A 21150-nucleotide genomic window follows, 5' to 3' on the forward strand; every position below is an offset into this window, starting at 1 on the left:
GAATGAAACTATTGGGCTTTAGTAGAAATGATATAAGGAGTTATGTATAAATAAGTATTAAGTTTTAAGTTCTAAGGCATTTTACGGCAAGATAAGGTTAAACAAATTAAGGCAAATTGAATAACAGAATATGGTGAAAGATGGAAAGGATCTGTTGAGTTAAGTAATAGGTTAGACTGTTAAGATAAACTATTTAATAAAAATTGAGAAAGATGGAAAGAATTTGCTGAAACAACTAATTAAGTTAGAATACAAAAAGGGAGGTGTGAGGTGGTCAATGAAACAAGCAAATGAAAGGTAAAGATATGCAAAAAGGGATCTGCAATTTTTTTTTCTTGTTGTGTTGTTGTATTGATTTTTTATGTATTTTTTCCGTTTTTCTTTTTTCTTTTTTATATATTGTGGTGTTGTTTTTTCTTCTTTCTTTCTGTAATTTTGAAACTCTTAATAAATATTATTTTTTAAAAAAAGAAAGTAATGCAAAATGTATTAATCCAGTCCAGACTTTTAAAAACTACCACTAAAACAGCAATTTAACATGAATTTTACTATCTAACGCAGGCATAGGCAACCTTCAGTCCTCCAGATGTTTTGGACTACAATTCCCATCATCCCTGACCAGTGGTCCTGTTAGCTAGGGATCATGGGAGTTGTAGGCCAAAACATCTGGAGGACTGAAGGTTGCCTATGCCTGATCTAACAAGACTATTGATCCATAAAATGAAAACAATAAACAAGGTACTGCAGTCACACAATCAATCAATGAATCAGTAGTTGAACTGGGTTCCACACTGTCACAAAAAACAAAACAAAAAAGAGCCGCAAAAACAAATACGCAAAATAAATAGCAAAAAACTCAGCGTAACACTCAAAACGGAAGTGTGGCACTCAAAATGGAGCACGTTCAGCTTCCAAAAAAGGTTCGCAAACCGAAACACATATTTCCAGGTTTGTAGTGTTTGGGTTCCAAGTTGTTTGAGTACCAAGGCGTTTGAGAACCAAGGTACCACTGTAAGTCCCCCTAATTTCAGTGGGACTTATGCCCACAGTGCGGAAATGTTAACTGGACATTTTCATTTCAACCGAATGCCACAGAAACAGAATTTTAATTTCTGCCTGGAAGTGAACCACAGCAAAACACGGCTTCCTGGCATTCGCTGCTGAGAAATCGAACACTTGCAAATGTCAATTCCGCCTTAGCATCTCTGACTTCATGAAGTCACAAACTGCTGGATCCACAGTTTTAAGACATTTCCTGTTGTGCTCACTCTGTCGTTAGGGCTGGATTTTCAAACGGCTCCACTGTTCTGTTCACTTTAAGTGTATATTTGTCCTCTTTGCTGTGGTTTCCTCTCTCCCAGAGGCATTATGAGTCTCATGCTGACGAAGCAGTTCCTGTTTCCACATTTGCAAGAAGGAGTTGCAGGAAGAAGCAAAGGCAAAAAGACAGGGCTTAGGATAACAGTGTTGGATATTTCTTTTCACGGCATCCATCAGCCCAGCTCTCTGCAGTGCTAGAAATCCATCCTGGGCCTGGGCCTCATTACGAAGAACAACATCAGCACCACATCATTCATAGTGGAATATCACAGCAAAGCAATCTTGCGTAATGATGAATTTCATCACCAGTAGGGGTTGTTTGCCTTGCTGGTGGCTTGCAAAAGTTGCATTTTTCAGCAGTTACTCTTTTACCACATCAAAACATGGGCCCAAATTTTACAGGGTGGTCTTTATTTAAATAATAATAATCTCTGTGTATGCACCAGACGATCTAAAACCATTAAAAAACAAAAGCAGAAGTATTAAGTTGCCCCATATTTGGCTCACCTGCCCTTTAAATGTTGAGCAACATAATGCAGGGCTTCCTAGTGTGCAAATATGAATTTGTTGTATCTCAAGTCTAACTACTGGGACGCGGGTGGCGCTGTGGGTTAAACCACAGAGCCTAGGGCTTGCCGATCAGAAGGTCAGCGGTTTAACTGAAACACTTCTTTGATGTGTCTAGATCCAGCCCCAAGCTTATCTAACAGGAATAGATGTTGGAAACAATATAGCATAGGAAGTCAAAGGATCTTGCTCATAGCTGCACTGAAAGGCAATTCTTAGCCCTCTATAAAGCAAAATAAAATAAAATAAAATAAAATCATTCTTTCTATGTACTGCATATAAGGTTTATTGCCAATACTTAGTGGTGGTTTTCCAATTTAGAATAATGAAAGCTGCTAAGTGGGTGATCACCACCACTTCCTATTCTTACAAAGTACGTCAAATGCGTCCCTCCAAACAGTGGGGGGAACCTTTGGCTCTCCACATGTTGTTGAATCCCTACTCCCATTATCCCTGACCAGCCCTGCTGGGCCTGACAGTTTAGCAACATCTGGAGGGCCAAAGGTTCCGCACACCTGACCTGGAGCATGGTTTAGAGACCTGGGTCCATAGCTGTCAACTTACAGATTTGAAAATAAGGGACCAGCAGCCTCGGAAATAAGGGATCAGCAGCCAAAATAAGGGATTTTGCTTAGTTTATGAGTTCCTCCTGAGAGGGAGGGAGAGAGACTCTCGCCCACGCCGCCCGTGAGCCTGGCATGAGGCGGTTGCAGCACCGCCGCGGCCGCTGAAGCGCCGCCCTTCTGTGTCCCTCCCCATCCCCTCCTCTTCCTCCTCCCTCAGGCCGCCGCTGCCGCCTCCGGCTTCCCCTGGCAGCGCGGCGGGAAACCTCGCAAGAGAGGGGCTGCCTGTCTGCCCACCACCACCCGTCTTTCACAATGTGCCCCTGAGGGGGGAAATGTAGAGATGGAGACATGGCAGCTCGTGCGCACGCTCTCTCGAGGCGGAGGACCCTGAGCCGCTGCTTCCCTTCTGAGCCAGGTGAGCATGAAACCCGGGAAATTTAAGGGACATCATCAATCCGGGACAGCAGCGGGACACGGCGCTGGGATAAGGGAGTTTCCCGCCAAATAAGGGGCGGTTGACAGCTATGCCTAGATCCCAGTGCACGCCAACTAAATGTTTTCGCCACAATGTGCCCGAAACTTCCCTGCTATGCAATGTCCTGTTTTGTGACATTGAGCCTGAGACAGCAGTAAGCAAGCCCTATCCTAAGAACTTGTACAATGGCACAAGATGGATTTTTCCCCAAAGCCAAGGAAGGAAGGAAGGAAGGAAGGAAGGAAGGAAGGTTTAGAGCAAAAACCAAAACAGAACAAAGTTTGAAGAGAAGAGGGGTGGGGGAAAAACACCCGGAAAGTTGTACAGCCTGCCTATTAATGCTATTTTTTATGTGAATCAAGATGGGAGGCTTGCGGGCATCATTTGAAGAAGTAATTGACCTTTCCACACCTCTGCACATCCTGCAACTTGAGAAAGCAGAGTTGGCAGCAGCCTCTCTCCCCTACTGTTTAATGGGGCTCTTTTTCTTCTGCCTGCCCCTTTGCCTGTGGCATCTGTGTCCCCAGAGCACCACTGTTCTCCCCCCCCCACACACACACACTTCCCCAGATAGATGTAATCGAGGCCATTAGAGGCAAGGCAAGGACGATAAACTCTTGGGAGGTCAATGGACACTGGTGGGAGCGTTTCAAAGCAAAGCACCTCGTTTGGATATTGTGGGTACGTAGGGACAAAGCACCTTCACATGAGTCAAACTGCCCTGAAAGAAATACAATGTACTTCTAAGTCAATGGCTTTAAAATCCAGATTCCAGTCTACAAATGGAGGGGCACAAGGTGTATTGCCAGAGGGGGGGGGGGGGATACAGCATGTACACTGTGTATCTGCTCATAGACTTGATGGATACATGAAACATAGAAATTGAGGCCTTGGCAAATTCAGAGAACCATACGAATCGGAGGAGATGCCAAGGCTGTCATGGTGTTCAAAGGCAGAACTCTCTCCCTAACAATTTCCTATAGGACGGCGTATAATCCAAACCATAGTCATTATTGATATGCCACTACTGTAGTTGTATTGGCAGTGGCGCCCCATCTGTGGAACGCCTCCCCATCAGATGCCGAGGAGATAAAGAACTACATAATAATAATAATAATAATAATAATAATAATAATAATAATAATTTATTATTTATACCCCACCCATCTGGCTGAGTTTCCCCAGCCACTCTGGGCGGCTCCCAATCAGTGTTAAAAACAGTACAGCGTTACATATTAAAAACTTCCCTGAACAGGGCTGCCTTAAGATGTCTTCTGAATATCAGGTAATTATTTATCTCTTTGACATCTAATGGGAGGGCGTTCCACAGGGCGGGCGCCACTACTGAGAAGGCCCTCTGTCTGGTTCCCTGTAGCCTCACTTCTCGCAATGAGGGAACCGCCAGAAGGCCCTCGGCACTGGATCTCAGTGTCCGGGCTGAATGATGGGGGTGGAGACGCTCCTTCAGGTATACAGGACCGAGGCCGTTTAGGGCTTTAAAGGTCAGCACCAACACTTTGAATCGTGCTCGGAAACGTACTGGGAGCCAATGCAGGTCTCTCAGAACCGGTGTTATATGGTCCCGGCGGCCACTCCCAGTCACCAGTCTAGCTGCCGCATTCTGGATTAATTGCAGTTTCCGGGTCACCTTCAAAGGTAGCCCCACGTAGAGCGCATTGCAGTAGTCCAAGCGTGAGATAACTAGAGCATGCACCACTCTGGCGAGACAGTTCGCGGGTAGGTAGGGTCTTAGCCTGCGTACCAGGTGGAGCTGGTAGACAGCTGCCCTGGACACAGAGTTAACCTGCGCCTCCATGGACAGCTGTGAGTCCAAAATTACTCCCAGGCTACGCACCTGGTCCTTTAGGGGCACAGTTACCCCATTCAAGACCAGGGAATCCCCCACACCAACCCGCTCCCTGTCCCCCAAAAACAGTACTTCTGTCTTGTCAGGATTCAACCTCAGTCTGTTAGCCACCATCCATCCTCCAACCGCCTCCAGGCACTCACACAGGACCTTCACCGCCTTCACTGGTTCTGATTTAAAGGAGAGGTAGAGCTGGGTGTCATCTGCGTACTGATGAACACCCAGTCCAAACCCCCTGATGATCTCTCCCAGCGGCTTCATATAGATATTAAAAAGCATGGGGGAGAGGACAGAACCCTGAGGCACCCCACAAGTGAGAGCCCAGGGGTCTGAACACTCATCCCCCACCACCACTTTCTGGACACGGCCCAGGAGGAAGGAGCGGAACCACTGTATGACAGTGCCCCCAGCTCCCAACCCCTCTAGACGGTCCAGAAGGATGTTATGGTCGATGGTGTCAAAGGCCGCTGAGAGATCCAGCAGAACTAGGAAACAGCTCTCACCTTTGTCCCTAGCCCGCCGGAGATCATCAACCAGTGCGACCAAGGCAGTTTCAGTCCCATGGTGAGACCTGAATCCCGATTGGAAGGGATCCAAATGGTCCGTTTCCTCCAGGCGTGCTTGGAGTTGTTCAGCAACCACCCGCTCAATCACCTTGCCCAAGAATGGCAGATTTGAGACTGGGCGATAGTTGGCCAAATTGGCCGGGTCTAAAGATGTTTTTTTAAGAAGCGGTTTAATGACCGCCTCTTTCAGCGGGTCTGGGAAGGCTCCCTCACAGAGGGAAGCATTCACCACCCCGCAGAGCCCATCGCCCAGCCCTTCCCGGCTCGCTTTTATCAGCCAGGATGGGCAAGGATCAAGGAGACAGGTGGTCGGTTTCACTTTTCCAAGCAGCCTGTCCACATCCTCAGAGGTAACAGATTGGAATTGATCCCATGTAACAGGACCAGACAGAACTCTAGCACTCTCCCGCCCTGGCCCTGCTCCCACGGTGGAGTCTACCTCCTTCTGAATCTGAGCGATTTTATCTGCAAAAAACTTTGCAAAAGCATTGCAGGAGATCTTGGGGTCCCTACCAGGCCCCGGTGGTACAGGTGGTTCCGATAGATTGCGAACCACCTGAAAAAGTCTCCTGCTGCTGTTTTCTGCAGATGCAATGGAGGCGGCGAAGAAGGCCCTCTTCGCCGTCGCCATTGCCACTTGGTAGGCTCGACGCTGAGCTCTAACCCGTGTCCGGTCTGATTCAGAATGAGTTTTCCGCCACCGGCGCTCTAGCCGTCTCAACGATTGTTTCATCACCCTCAGCTCTGGGGAAAACCACGGGGCTGTCCGGGCTCCATGCAATCGGAGAGGGCGCTTCGGAGCCAGACAGTCAATAGCCCTGGTTAACTCCGCATTCCAGCGTGCCACCAGGGAATCAGCTGAAAGGCCATCAACTTGGGATAAAGCATCCCCTACCACTCTCTGGAAACCAATTGGATCCATTAAGTGGCGGGGGCGGACCATCCGAATTGGTCCCACCTCCCTGCAGAGGGGAAGGGTTGCGGAGAAGTCCAGTTGCACCAGGAAGTGATCTGACCATGACACAACTTTTAGAAGGCATCTGAAAGCAGCCCTGTTTAGAGAAGCTTTTAATGTTTGATGTGTTTTCTTAAAAATGTTTTTATATGTGTTGGAAGCCACCCGGAGTGGCTGGGGCAACCCAGCTAGATGGGAGGGATATCATCATCATCATCATAATTATTATCATCCCCAGCCACTCTGGGCAGCTCCCAACAGAATATTAAAAACATCAAACATTAAAAACTTCCCTAAACAGGGTTGCCTTCAGATGTCTCCTAAAAGTAAGACAGTTGTTTATTTCCTTGACATCTGATGGGAGGGCGTTCCACGAGGCGGGCGCCACTACCGGGAAGGCCCTCTGCCTGGTTCCTTGTAACCTCAATTCTCGCAGTGAGGGAACTACTAGGATTTTGTTTTTATTTTTGGTGGGCATTTTTTAAAAAAGTTATTTTTCCTCTGCTTGGTTTTGATTGTGCTCTTCTGCTTATTGTTTGGCTCTAGCCATACTGGGTTGTGTGTGTTTTTAAACCAACCTTATTTTTGCTTCATGGTTTGATTGTGTTGTTACTGATCTTTGTTTGAGGTATTGTAAGCCGCCTGGAGTGGACATTTTGCCTAGGGTATGAATTTGTTTATATTTAAATTCATATCCTGGGCAACATGTCCACTCAGATTAGCTAATGTGGACCACAAGGGTGTGATATGTTGGGGTGGGGGAGGAACTCTAGCTGAAAGACTTCACCAGAAATAATGAGAACAAACTTTCCCTAGAAATGACCAGCCCCTTTGTCAGATTCAGAGAACAGCTGGTCCGAAACCACTGCCACCCTTTATTTCACCCCCTGGCAGAGATCCTGAGCCTTTAGCAGCTGCGAGGTGGTTTGGTTGGGGAGAACTCAACACTCCGCAGGTGATACTTCCTAGTATTGCATCATCTCCATGCCAGTTAAATTCCTGCAGGCTATGCAGCTGTTCTAGTCATCAGGTCTCTGCCCAAGGAAAATAACGCAGCACTATTGATAGAACTTATCTATTTGGATAGATCTGATATAAAGCGACAAACAAATGTGCATTTTGTTAGGATGAAATAGCTGAGAAAGAATTTGAATCCTATCCGGGCCGTCTTTAGCATATGCGCTGCTGGGGTGCAAAAATCCGCCCAGGGCCCCCAAATTTAGTTTAGCTGCCCACAAGTTAACTTTTACTGAGTTTTTTTTGGGAGGGGGGAAGCCAGAGTTGTTGAACTTTTGGGGGGGCGGTATAGAAATAAAATAAAATGAGAACTTCGGGTATAGGGCAGTATAGAAATAAAATAAATTAATTAAAATTGTAAAAATATTTGATGCTACAGAGTAACCGAGTGAGGGGGGCAGGGACTTTCGCTCCATTGCTTTTCACTGCCACCAATCAAGAGGGACAGTAGGTATACATTTGGCGCCCCCCAGAATTTGCCGCATTGCACCCCCAGGTAAAGACGGCCCTGAATCCTATTTTTTTATATATCTTGATTTTATTCTGTGAACCACCCTGAGACCCCCGGGGTATAGGGCGGTATATAAATTCAATAAATAAAATAATGATTTTATGACATTAAATGCATCTGAACGTCTTGGCAGATTTGATCAGAGGGGGTTTGCTGAAGACGTAATTCCATGTTCATCTTGTTTTAACTAGTCTCTTGCCCAGCAGCACGCAGGCAGCGACAGCCCGTTTAAATCACATTCGGAAAATAAAAATATTTGGTTGTCACGCCTAACAGCACCGGGCGGGACTTGTTTCCCAACTACCCTTTGATAAATCCTCTTTGCATTCTAGATCAGCAAGACAGCACATTTTGCCGCTGCCTTTTTTTTTTGTCCTTCGGGCCTGGCCCAGCCTGCCCTTCGCACCTCCACTATCCGGACTGAGAGAGATCTGCCTGTCTCGGCGCTGCGTGTAAAGGGCAGGCTAAGGGCAGCAGCTTCGGGCAGGGGGCGCTTCTGGTGGATACTGGGCATGCCTGTAGGTCGCGCGCATGCTCACTGGTGGGGGGGAACCATTGCAGGGAGTTGAACCCATGCGTAAAAGTAAACAATCCATAATGCAATTGAGAAGAGGCGGTGTGCGTGTCTAGGGAGTGCATGGGAGTCTCTAATACAGGACAAGCCCAGAAGGACCCTTTCTTTTTTCCCTCCTCCTGCTTTGCGTACAAAAAAACCACACGAGATCCTGCTGGAGGGCTCTAAAAATAGGTTGCCCCCCACCCCAGGCTGAAAGGTCCCGCCTGCGCAACGGCGAGCCTTAAGTTCACCCAGCCACCACCCGCGGATGTAAGAGTCCGCAGTTTGCACAGGATCTCAGCAGATCTCCGCAAGGGGGGGGGCAGATCCTTTCCCCCCTTGCCCCGCCCCCGTTTCTCTTTTCCTGGGTTGACCCCAGATCTGCTCTACCCGGGGAGGAGGAGGAGGACGGATCTCGGAGGGGGGAGCGGCTTCTGGGCGGCGGGGCTGCTCTCTGGATCTGTCTCGCCGCCTTCTTCCTCCTCCTCCTCCTCTTCGCCTCCCCCTCCGCTCGCGCCGCTGCCTTTCCATAAACATCTGGATCAGGGGAGGGGCTTTTTTTCCGCCCCTCTCTCTCTCTTTTGGAGGGGCTCTGGGCAATTGGCAACCTCTGAATGGCTCCGGGGCAGAGGAAAGCGCGAGTAGAAGTTTAGGTTGGTATCCTTCACACTTTCCTTTAAAGAAAACAATTAACAATAACGGTGATGATTGTGATTGTTTTTGGGAGGGGTGTTGACTTGTGTGGATGTTAGCATCGGTCAGTTTACTTTTGCTGGGGAGGCGGCTCCTCCCATCTCCCCACCCCAAGAACAAAAACTAAACCAGCAGAAGGGAGAGGTGCCTCCAGTCTGGGGTTCTCCCTCTGCCACCCCCCTCCCCAAATATCTGCTGCAGATCCCGGGCCGATCTCCCGGTCCTCGCCCCTGTTGCTCCAGGCGAGCCGGGGTTGCTGCAGAGCTCATCTGGCCAAGGAGCCGCCGCTTAGCAGAGCAGGCTTTGTGGTTTGTTTGCTTTTTGGCAAGCGGGGTGTAAAAGAGGGGCGAAAGTCTCCGGCGGGGCGACCCACAGGCCGCCGCTCCCTCCGTAGCCCCTGCCTAAGTTAGAAACGTCCCCCGGGCGCCGGGAGCGGAGGAGGGGCGTCGGTAAGCAGATGTGGCTCATAAAGTAGACCCAGTTCCAGAACCCGCGTTAACCCTTGCCTCTTTTTTTTTTTTTTAAAGAAATGGAATCAAATCCCTTCTAGCCATAGAATCGGAAGGGACCCACAAAGTTCATCAAGTCCAACCCCCTGCAGTGCTGGAATCTTAATTTCCCAACGTGGGATTCGAACCCACGACCGGAACGATCTAGAGCCTCATGCTGATGTTCCATTGACGTCTCTGCTTTGTGTGTCTGCTTGAGAGTCCCTGTTTTCACCTAAGGCAGCTGTGGGTGTCTGGACAGGAGTGAAACTAGGCTTTATTTCCCCTGGGGCAAAGACCCAGTTTGGCACACACAACACATGCACATTTGCATATGTTGCGAGCCTCAGTTGCACCCCTCTGGAGACTTCACTTGGGGCAAAAAAAACAACAACCCCTGGCTAGCCCCTCCACCCCCTGGCTCTGTTTTGGAAAAGGGTTTTGATAGTGCTTTAACTACAGCTGATTTCTGCATTTGCGTTTGATAAGTGCCATATCAAGTGATGTTTTAATGTGTGTGTGAGAGAGGGTGTGTGTGAATGCCCCCCCCCCCAGCTAGAACTTCCAGGGATGTTTCCCCCTTTCAGGGGGCTGGATTAGATGACCCTTGGGGTCCCTTGCAAGTCTACAGTTCTATGATTTTAAGCAGGCGTGAATCAAATCAAACTTCCATATCTCCTCAGCTGCGCCTTAGAGTGAGCTGCAAACCACTTGGAAATGGCTTCTGCAAGCAACTTTGCCAGCTTGCCAGCTTGCTATAAATGAGCATCACTGTCTCGGTTTCAACTTCCTCATGCTTGATTTGATTGGATTTTCTCTGTTTAGTACAAGTCATTTGAATCTCTTGAATTTGGGGGGGGGGTTAAAGAAGGACGGAAGAGAAGAGGCGCTTATAAAATTCCCACAGTGCTCTGCTCAAGTATGTGATGCTGGCTATTACCTCCTTCCTGTGCCTATCATGAGCTAATGTTAGCAACTGCTTCGGAGCCAAATGGCTATTGAACGGCTTTCAGTTTCCTTTATGTATAAATTTAAAGTTCAACATTTCCCTCCTCTTCCCTGGCATGCGTACAAATACTCTGTTTTCTGTATTTTGTGTGATTTATGTGACAAGATCCCCAGTCGCTTTTGCTGTTCCCACTCCACCCGCTTTTGAAAACAGATCGGGAAGTATTCTCAAACGAAATGGGTCGGCTAGCCATCAGCTGACTGTTGTGGTTCCTGCATCCTTACAAATGCTCAAGAGATGAGCAGAGTCCTGCTTCTGGAATAGTGTGCAAAGGTTTACCGTTAGTGCTCAAGACAAGGAGCATTATGTCTAGAACTGTAACGATGTAGCACAGGAACGCTGAAGAATTGTGTTCTCTGTACGGTGGAAACGAGTCAGATTGAAAAGACAAGAGTTTGAGAAGGATAAATAGGGTGAAAGGGAGAGAGAAATATGATGTAATTGCAGTGGTACCTCGGGTTAAGTACTTAATTCGTTCTGGAGGTCCGTACTTAACCTGTAACTGTTCTTAACCTGAAGCACCACTTTAGCTAATGGGGCCTCCTGCTGCTGCCGCGCCACCGGAGCACGATTTCTGTTCTCATCCTGAAGCAAAGTTCTTAACCTGAAGCACTATTTCTGGGTTAGCGGAGTCTGTAACCTGAAGCGTATGTAACCCGAGGTACCACTGTAATCGGGAAGAGATGCTCGGTTATTCGCAAGTCGTGTTGCAACTTCCCCTTGCTCTGTTTCCCAGTTGCTGTCTGGATTCTACCCTCTTCCTTTTTGCGGCTGCTAGTTTTAGTGCCTGTTTGGAGTGGTGGTTGTGTGGTGATTTGGGCCTCACCAGCGGCGTAGCGTGGGTTGTCAGCACCCGGGGCAAGTAATTTGCGTCCCCTAACCCGTGGATTTGCGCCCCCTAACCTGTGGATTTGTGCCCCCTAACCCGTGGATTTGCCCTAACCCCAGATGTTGCGGCCGGCACCCCCTGCACCCCCCACGCTACGCCACTGGGCCTCACTCAGCAGAATGAGCAGGAATCTCCTCAGACGCAGCAACAGGGCCTGAATTGGCCATATTCTGAAGTAACCTGCATTCCCCCAGCCCTTTGGATGGCAAACCGTAAGACTGTTCAGACTGTGAATTTACTTCACTTCAGTGCTAAGTGTGTACAGGTATGGTTGGCCATAGCCTGGGGGGGGGGCAGCTAACATGGTGCCCTCAAGACGATGTTGCCCTCCAACTCCCATCAGCCCCAGCCAGCATGGATGAAGGTTAAGGATGATGGGATTTGTAGTCCAACATCTGGTCTAACTCTTCCCTTGGAAGAGAGGTGGTATGAATAAATATTGAAAGGACAGAGCAGAGGTATAGGGACTGAGGGCAGGCCTGGCCCGGCCCAGCCATTAACGTTGGTGAGGCAGTCGCCTCAGGCAGCAGGCTGAGTGCAGCTGGGAGGGGCAGCAGATCCAGTCCCTCAAGAATCTTGCTGCCTCCTGCTCCTCCCTGGCCTCCTTTTTTTCTCCCTCACTTCCTTGGATCTTTCCCAGGCCTTCTCCAATCACCTCAGGCAGCTGAGGGGAAGGCAGTGAGGGGTACCATTTTTTGTTTTGCCTCAAGTGGCGAAATGTCTTGGGCCGGAGCTGAACGAGGGGGACCCAGGGATGAGGATTTTTTTTAAAAAAAAAGTCAGGACTCTAAGTTACATCTTTATTGAGTTGGTGAGGGGTAAATTACTTGATTTTTGCATGATTTGCAAATTCTCGTGTTTATAGGAGCGTATTGTTTGTTACCCGTTCCTTTTCTCTCAAGGAGGGGTTGCTTTTCAGCTGCAGGGAAATGGCACAGAATTCTCTTTTGTTACTAACAGGTCTGAGGAACCGATGTCTCTGACTGAATTTACAATTCCCATTATCCCTGAGCATTGGCCATGTTGGATAGAACTGCTGAGAATTCCGCTTTGAGAATATATGTTGAAAACATTTAAGAACCCATTTTATTATACTAAAAAAGTTCAGTTAAAAACAAACAAGCCCATATCTAATAATGATGCAATAGTAGTGAGTTTCCTGTATCTGCAGCAGTGTGGACAAGATGACCTCTGACGTCATTTTAACTCTTGAGTTCAAAGTTGTACAGTTTTGTTTGCCACTCTGAGCAACCTATCCTAAGGTTAAAAATATCCGATGGTAGAAACTGCAAGTACTGTTCCATGTTGCTTGTCAACTTACATGCTTTTTGGCAGTTACCTTCATGCAAAATGTGAATTGTACAGTCAAAAGAGTTGCAGCAGATAATATGAAGCATGGCAGGATCTTAGTTAAAGGCTTTATTGTTTCTTTGAGGCACATTTTACAGCATGCATATCTATCGGTGCCTCTTCCGAAGGTTAAATAAGAAGCCTGAATTGCATTGGAAGCAAACGTAGGCATTTACACTGTGCAGGTGTGTGATGTACATTCCCTGCATGCATTCACTTATTTAGGGTTGCCATGTTTCAAAACCTGAAAATCTGGACACAAGAGATGTCAAACTTTCTTTTGGCAAAATCTCAAAAAACAAAGTTTTGAGCTATTTTTAAGGAACATCACCCAAAACGAAACCGACGACATGTGTTGCCATACGGCCGGATTTTCCTGGATGTTTTTAGCAATTTCCGCCCAGACACTGTTTCCGGCAGCCGAATCCTGGCTATATCCGGGGAATTCTGGATGTATGGCAACCCTAACTTATTTTACAAATCCATATGTTGCTCTTTCCACCCCACTCCCCTGCCAATCTTATGTTGGTTCTTCTGTTGTAGTAGCTGTGAGGAATGCTATCACTGTGGAATTGTAAGGAACAGCAGTCATTTTGCTAGTCATTTCTTATTGTTCGATTGAATCTCATTGGTTTTGAGATGGTGATAAAACGTCTCTGGAATCAGTTATCATTTCCCCACCCCCAGGCATTTCCCAAAAGGAACCCATGATTAAAGAACATGAAAGTATTGGGGGAGGGGAGCCATTTGTTAGCAATACCCAATTTTACTCATACTTGGAGTAGGCCTCTTGAAATCAATGGGCTTATTCTGAGTATGACTAAATCTGGATAATCAGCCTATGTTTGCAAAGTGAAAACTGCAAATACAGTGGTGCCCCGCAAGACGAATGCCTCGCAAGACGGAAAACCCGCTAGACGAAAGGGTTTTCCGTTTTTGAGTTGCTTCGCAAGACGAATTTCCCTATGGGCTTGCTTTGCAAGACGAAAATGTCTTGCGAGTCTTGCCATTTTTTCCCCGCTCCCCCCCCCTTTTTTCTAAGCCGCTAATAGCCACTAAGCCGCTAATAGCCTTTTAGCAGCTCAGCCACTAAGCCTTTAATAGCCGCTAAGCCGCTAAACCGCTAATAGCGCTAATCCGCTAAGCCGCTAATGGGGTTGCTTCGCAAGACGAAAAAACCGCTAGACAAAGAGAATCGCGGAACGGATTCTTTTCGTCTTGCGAGGCACCACTGTATATATCAGGCGCAGCATACACACAAAGACAACAACAACAGTGTTTGTGACAAGGTGCTCCAGGGCAAGGAGGAGTGATTTCACTTTTAATTATCTTCATATTCTCTTTTCTAGTTTCTTGATAATGCTTATCTGAGTTTCGTTTTCATTTTCAAGGAAGTAGGAAGTAAATTGGGTATTTCCAATTAAGAGCTTAATGACAGCACAGACTAGCCCTTTAGGGCACAATCAAATTTTTCTGCCTAATTGTTTATAACTGTGAGAAAAGGTAACTACATCTTGCTCATGATTTAAATTTGTCATGTGACACAATGAGATGCTATATGTCTGATCCGCTCAAAGTTCTATTGACACTGATGGCAGAGTGTGTCACCTCTCCAGCTGAAACTAATGGGACTTATCCATGCATGCAGAAATAAGCATTTTAAATGGAAATATTTACTTTCTCAGGCTTTAGTATTTCCTCTCTCTTTAATTTCTCCTTTCGTAAATTTTCTCCATGAATGTTGGAAAGGTTCTTGCTGGAGTGCTGAGTAAAATATGAAGAATTAAATTGCTAAAGGTTTTTCTGTAACACATAAGTGTCGCACAGAAATGGCGCAATAAGATTTTGTGGTTCTTCTTTTCTTTTCTCGCAAGGACAGAAGAGTCTTGCAATGTTGCACTGAACTGTTTTCCCGTAGGTTGCTTGGAGACCCAGCAATTTAATTGGGGGCTTAAATAAATGTTGCGGTTGTTCGTTGTTTTTATTTAGGGAATGTATGTGCTGCCATTATCAATCGGGTACAACGGTAGAGTGATGATTTGTGCCCTCTGTGGTGTCCCACAAACTATGAATGTGAAAAGACAATAGTTAAAGCATTAAAGTCTGGGTAGAACTCCTAATAGAACTTGGGAGGATAGATGGAATTCAGTCATGTATGGAATTCCCATTAACTTCCCTTCTACCAGCCTTAAGCATTGCATTAGCAAATAGGTTAATCCCACTTTATGCTAAACAGGAGTCCCTCTTACCTAGGACTTGAAACCAAATCTGCTTCCAGGCAACCTGTGGATTGAGCATTCATCCCGATTTGTTCATACAAAATTTGCAGCATTGGCTATTTACAGAGCAATTCGTTTGCTGGGAAATTAGATATGTTGGCGTAGGTTTGCTGAGGGTACCTCATTGGGTACCTTGATCTACATGAATAGTAATCATGGCTAGTTCCAGTGGTTCCTTCAAAGGTTATCCTACAAGCAAAGGTTATCCTACTCTTCTCAGTGCAAAAGTGGTGAGGGATAGTGGGTTTGTTGCACAAGAGCTCCAAAGCAGCTTTAAGTGTGCAACCTGAATTCGGCAGTATGTGACTGAATCCCACCCTAAAGTAGTGACTGTCTGAAGGGAGGCAAGCTAGTTCTTCTCTGTTCCTTCATAGGGAATCCTGGTTCGCATTAGATATGTTGGCATTAACGCAGATAACCAATGTAATTCTCCACCATGGTTCAGGTCGATGGCGAACATGCAACCTGCTTCTGGTCCCTTTATTGCCACTTAAAAGATGGTTAGCATGACATCTGCCCAGGCCCTTGGAGTTATTGGCACGGAATGCTACTAAAGAAGGACAGCAGGCTGTGTTTCTGATGCTGGCGCTCATGAAGTCAGCCTCTTATGTATGGCTGCGACATTGGTATGCATTGTGCTGGATGTGGCACAAGGGGTTTACCGACTGTGCAGCAAGGAATCAAGAAGATATTGTTTGGTTTCTGAATGGGACTGGGAGAATAGTGCTAACAGCTTTATGTCAGGGTGCTTCTTCCAGGAAATTAAACAATGAAATAAGTGTTTGGATCACAGCGGCCTTGTGCTATGGGTTGGATAATTAAATAATGGAAACCTCTGTAAAAGTTTTAGAACTTTAGCCGCTGCAGAGATGCATTAAAAGCAAACAGGATTGCAAACAGGAAGCTGCCTTAGTAAGGAACTTTTGATGCTTATAAGGAAGCTAATGAGCTATAGTTCCCTTAGAGGAAACCACACAGAAGTTTTTCAGAAATTGCCTCTCACCGGCTTCATGGGACCTCTCTGGATTCCTGCTCTGCCTTGCAGTGGAGTGAAGCAATCTCCTTCGATGTCACCATAAGGGGGCATTGATGAAGGAAGGAGCTGGTGTCTGGTAAGACGTTTTTAAAGTGTGTTGGCTCTTGCTTGGGCGGTGGTGTGTGTGTGTGTGTGTGTGTGTGTGTGTGTGTGTGTGTGTGAAGAATCATGATGACTCTGCTTTGGGTATGGTCACCCTTCTGGGGGCGTCTATGGAAAATGCTTTAATTGAAGTGAGGGGAAAAATGGCTTCACCTATGTTGGGTAAGAAATGGAGACTAAGGGTGACATCCAGTGTTGTGCAAGCAGATCTTCCTTCCCCCCTCCTCCTCCCCACCTGCAGTCCTCTGTGCCTCCCCAAATATGCTCTGAGTGTATCCCAGATTTGGGAGGGGGCTGCAGGAAGAGCAGGAGAGCATTTCACTGAAGATGCACATCACTGGATTTCACCTTTGAAGAAACCTCTAGAACTGACCTTTGGAGAACACCATGGTGTCTATGCTGATATAGAGATGGACACTGTAATCAGGTTGTATCTCTTACACTGGATAATACTGCCCATTTTAATGTGTGTGTTTTGTATTTGGCGGTTTCTGTAGCAAGTCTTTCCCAATTCTAGAAGGTGAATTTGATTTCAATATAAGGGAACTCCATCTTCTACCTGAGATCTTTCTGTTGTCTCACTGCATAAGGGTAGGACCGGTCCTGGGGTTCAAATTCCAGATTCAGGGTTGTATTCAGCTAAGAAAGTCCTACCCAGAGTATACCCACTGAAATTAATGAACCTAAGTTAGTCATGTGTGTTAACTTCAGTAGCTCTACTCTGAGTAGGACTAGCATGGTCCATACCATTCCAGGAAATGTTGTGAATATCTTCCATGTAGGAAAAGCAGTGCTAGGATAGCAAAAAACTGACCTTGTGGTGCAGTTTAGTGTTGCCCTTTTTTAAATATAGTTGCTTTTTTTTTTTGGATTCTGAAATGCAGTTTCAATTTTTTAAAAAGGATTTATTAGACAGCTAACTTGGCACTCAGTTAGGTAAAATCATCTGCTAATTTCTAGCAGCTGTAGAATCTACTTGTGTTTCATAAGAAGGACCCGAGGTTCTCAAACCTGGCATCATTTTATCCTTATCCTACTCTATGATGAAGGTTACTTTTATTTTTATACAAGCTGATAGGAAGAGTTAAAATCAGAAAGCGGACAGAAGTTGTTGTAATTTATTTTGTATATTTTTACCCTGCCCCTTCAGCCAAGTTTCCAGGGTGGCTTACAAAAATATAATGCAGTTAAGACAGGTTAAAACACACACACACACACACACACACACACACACACACACACACACAACCCTATGGACACTATTAAGATAATGAGGCCTAAGAGAACAGCAGAAAACAGTTGCTGTGAGCAGGAAGCAGCACAATCCTTTAAATCCTAGAGATCGGATGGAACAATGAAAGCCACAACTGCTGCAAGCATCAGAAAACACATTGTAGTGATAGACTGTAGGGAGGGTGTAATGCGCGAATGATGCTCACTGACAGCTGTGTGCATTGCATAAGGCCCAATTGTCTGGTTAACTTGGCATGGAAGATGAGCCTGGATATCATGCCAGACTACATGTGTATTGCAAAAAAAAAAAAGGGGGGGGAGAGCAGCTTACCCCAAATATTCCCCTTGAGGCCACACCAATGATACGGAATTGCTCAAGGGCACTAATCCAGGCTACATCTTGGAGATAAAAATATGCAATACACACTTTGAAGGCTGTTGGTCGCATTTGTTCATGTTTCCTGGTTTAAAACACCCATGAGGTTGATCAAGAGACTCCCCAGTTGTTATTGACCTAGTATTGCCTACAGCAAGGGTAGCCATCATAGTGTTCCCCATGGTTTTTGGGACATCAACTCCCATAATTCTCCTACTAGGAGTATTGTGCTTTTCCAGTATCCCAAAGCCCAGTTCAGATGTAACAGTAAACCATGATTTTGTGTTGCATGCAGAAGTCTAAGGGTCTTCTTCCTCTTCCCTTCTGTAGGTTTCTGTTGCATCTGAACTGGCAACCATGGTTTGCATTTGCCCTCAAAATGGCAAAACCTTATCAACAGGCCATGGTTATAGTGACTGCATTCTCACACACCAATCAGCCAGATTTTCTGGCTCATTGTGGTTGACAAGAAGGAGCAGTAGCATATCAGTGCTCACTTTCCAATTGCTCCCTCCTTGGTGTAAGCAGCATAAACAAACCAGGCAGGCTGAAGGGAGAAACTTGGCTTTGTGTTCTGTCCAAACCAGGGATCATGGCTTGTTGGCTTCCAGCGCCAGCAATTCAGGCAACTTAACAAGCCATGATTGTTGTTGACCAGTGATCATGGCTTGTTAGGGAGCAACAGATCCCTGGTTTGGACATAATGCAAAGCCAAGTCTTCCATTTTCCACCACGGGAATAGCAAAGTAGGAACCATCAGGCAGAGGGCACCAGCCCTCAGATACACAAGAAACTCTGACTTGCCTTATGCTTTAAAGAGGGAGGGCATGTGTGATTCTGAGGCTCCTGTAACACCAAACTGTGGCTTGACATTACTTCTGAATTCACCCTTTATCAGTCTATCAAGGATCCATGCGAATTTGCTTTTTAAAAAATAGATCTAAATGTTTCCAGGTAATGCCCACATGTCGTAGCTAGCTTTGATGTTATTCAAAATAACCCAATTTAATATGCCACGTAAATGTCACACAATTACAATCATTCCTCACTTGCAAGCATTTTCTGCTTGCCTAACAGAATGATCTCCCCTCTCCTCCCACGGTGTGCTGTTTTTGGGGATCTCCTGTCATTCACACCCCTAGCTGATTTGGGGGGAAGTGCAGTTCCAAAGTAAAATTTACTCATAAGATGAGAACACTGTTTTCTAAATTTAGTTCTGGTTGTTTTAAAAATGGCTCAGTCTTGCTCTCAACTTTCTTTCTGATTTGCTTCAGTTTTAAAACCTCAGAGTTGCTGTTCTGTTCTCAATCAGGGTATAAACGGGGGGGGGGGGGGTTAACAGTTTAAACAACTCATGTCAGTTAAACATAAAGGAGAATGAAAACAGCTGGTTACAAAACATGCCTTGCCGATAGTTTTATGCAAAGTTGATTTGTCCGTGGAAATCCCCTCTGCTCCTCAATTGCACCATACTTAGTCACTGTGGGAGGAAAAGCATAGCTGTCCCCACAAATTAGCGAACCAGGAGACCTAAGAAAATCTGAGCAACCTTCTGTTTTTCCTCCTTGTAGCTTTTGAAGAAGCTGGCTAGTGCTTCAGCCATACTTTTTCTTTTTTAGCTTCCATCATCTCTAAATTCAGCTGATCTTTCCTTTTAACTCTCATGGGGAAAGAAAACTGCAAACTCCGAGCTGCAGTTATGTGGCTTCTAAAATGGGAAGTTCTCACTAACCGACAAGTTCCTCTCCTGTGATTAAAATTTAGGCATATGCTTTGAGTGGTTGAGGTTCTTGTTTTTGTCTTTTTGTTTTTTGCTGCTCCTGTGGTTCCAGACATGTTGATTTTTATTTGAAATGTTCTTTGGTCAGTGTACAACGTGATTTATTAGCTGGGCAATGGCCTGGTTGTCTTGGACTAGGGTCTGAACTTGCTTTCCACGGACAAACACCCTCCTTTCTTAACAAAGGCAGACTCCTAGGTTTGGGATTCTGCTCACTGGAGATAGCATGTGCTATTGTGCAGATTAGGGGTACAGTCAAACTTCGGTTCTCAAATGGCTCCGTTTTTGAACTTTTTGGCTACTGAATGCCGAAAACCCGGAAGTAACTGCTCCGGTTTTTGAGCAGTCAAACGTGTTACGTGGCTCCCGTTTTGAGTTTCCCTATTTTATTGAGGCTTCAGTTTTCGGTCGTCAAATATTTTGGAAATCAAACAGTCTTCCAGAATGGATTGCATTCGACAACCGAGGTTTGACTGTACCGTAAGAGGGGTGCAAAGGCAGTAAGAGTCCCTCAACAATTCCCTTCCTCCGGTGTACAATGCTGGCAGCGTCAAGCCTCACTTATTATTGGGCAGAGTCACATGAGCACTTGTGCAACAACAGCTGGTCTCTAAATAGAATCAGTGCAGATTCCCAGAACCTTTTTGTGTCAGTCTGTTAAAAGCATCTCTATGACCCGACACCAAGTGAAGAGGAGGGATTGCTTTTCTTAGAAGCGTATAGTTTGCATTTATGGTCTTGCCTCTGTTCTTGAAAGGTCAGGGCTAACAGCAAGTTTATTATCCACAATCAATGGGATTTTGGAAGGATCTAAGATACTCTTGCATACATGTGCCATTAAAGCAAGCCCATGCTTATTGAATTAAAAAGACCTTGCATTTCCTCTGGTGGATCAGCCTCTACTTTTGGCACACCTTCAAAGACAGAGAATTCCAGAGCCAGAAAGCAGTTATCGAGACAGCGTGTTTGCTAAACTCGTTGCTAATTGCCAAATCTCCCTGCATTAAATACACCAAGGCTTTAATCGTGAGTTTCGCATTAGGCTCCTGCCTAACTTGTGAGGCAAGGTCCGTTGCCACGTCTGGAAGAGTTGCAGAGCAACCCAGTTCTATCGGTAATAGCGTAGAAACAGAGAACCATCTTAAAATGCCTGCTACAGTTCACAGAGTTATCACTGTTGGGGGGGGAGGGGTGATGGTGTTTTAGATATGTGCCTTTTGAGAAGACAGTGTGAGAAATATGAGCATTACACTTTATTAATTTGCGTGTCTAAGTGGTACTGCAGGCTTATTCCAAACGCTCTGGAAAACAGGTCTTGAGGCAGCTTAGAATAATAATTCATGCACAAGAATTTCCACTGCCCAAACATAACCAGATGGTTCAGTGTCCTGTGTTAACTCCGCTGCTTATTTTCAAATCCAAATACTTGGATATTTACTGGCTGGGGAGCAGAGAGCTACAGTATTCCACACAACGTCCTGCTGCAGATTTCAAATGTCCTAATGCTACTTCGTT

General features: G+C 45.9%; 1 protein-coding gene across 1 annotated transcript in view; it reads left to right on the plus strand.

Moving 5' to 3' along the window:
• Positions 1-8472: 8472 nt before the first annotated feature.
• WIPF1 (WAS/WASL interacting protein family member 1) overlaps positions 8473-21150 on the plus strand; it is a 64028-nt gene continuing 51350 nt past the window's right edge. The window contains exon 1 of the mRNA XM_028749260.2: positions 8473-9053. The gene's annotated coding sequence lies outside the window, so the exon portion shown is untranslated. The remainder of the gene's footprint in view (positions 9054-21150) is intronic.

This window comes from Podarcis muralis, chromosome 1 (genome assembly GCF_964188315.1).
Source record: "Podarcis muralis chromosome 1, rPodMur119.hap1.1, whole genome shotgun sequence".
Lineage (NCBI taxonomy): Eukaryota > Metazoa > Chordata > Lepidosauria > Squamata > Lacertidae > Podarcis > Podarcis muralis.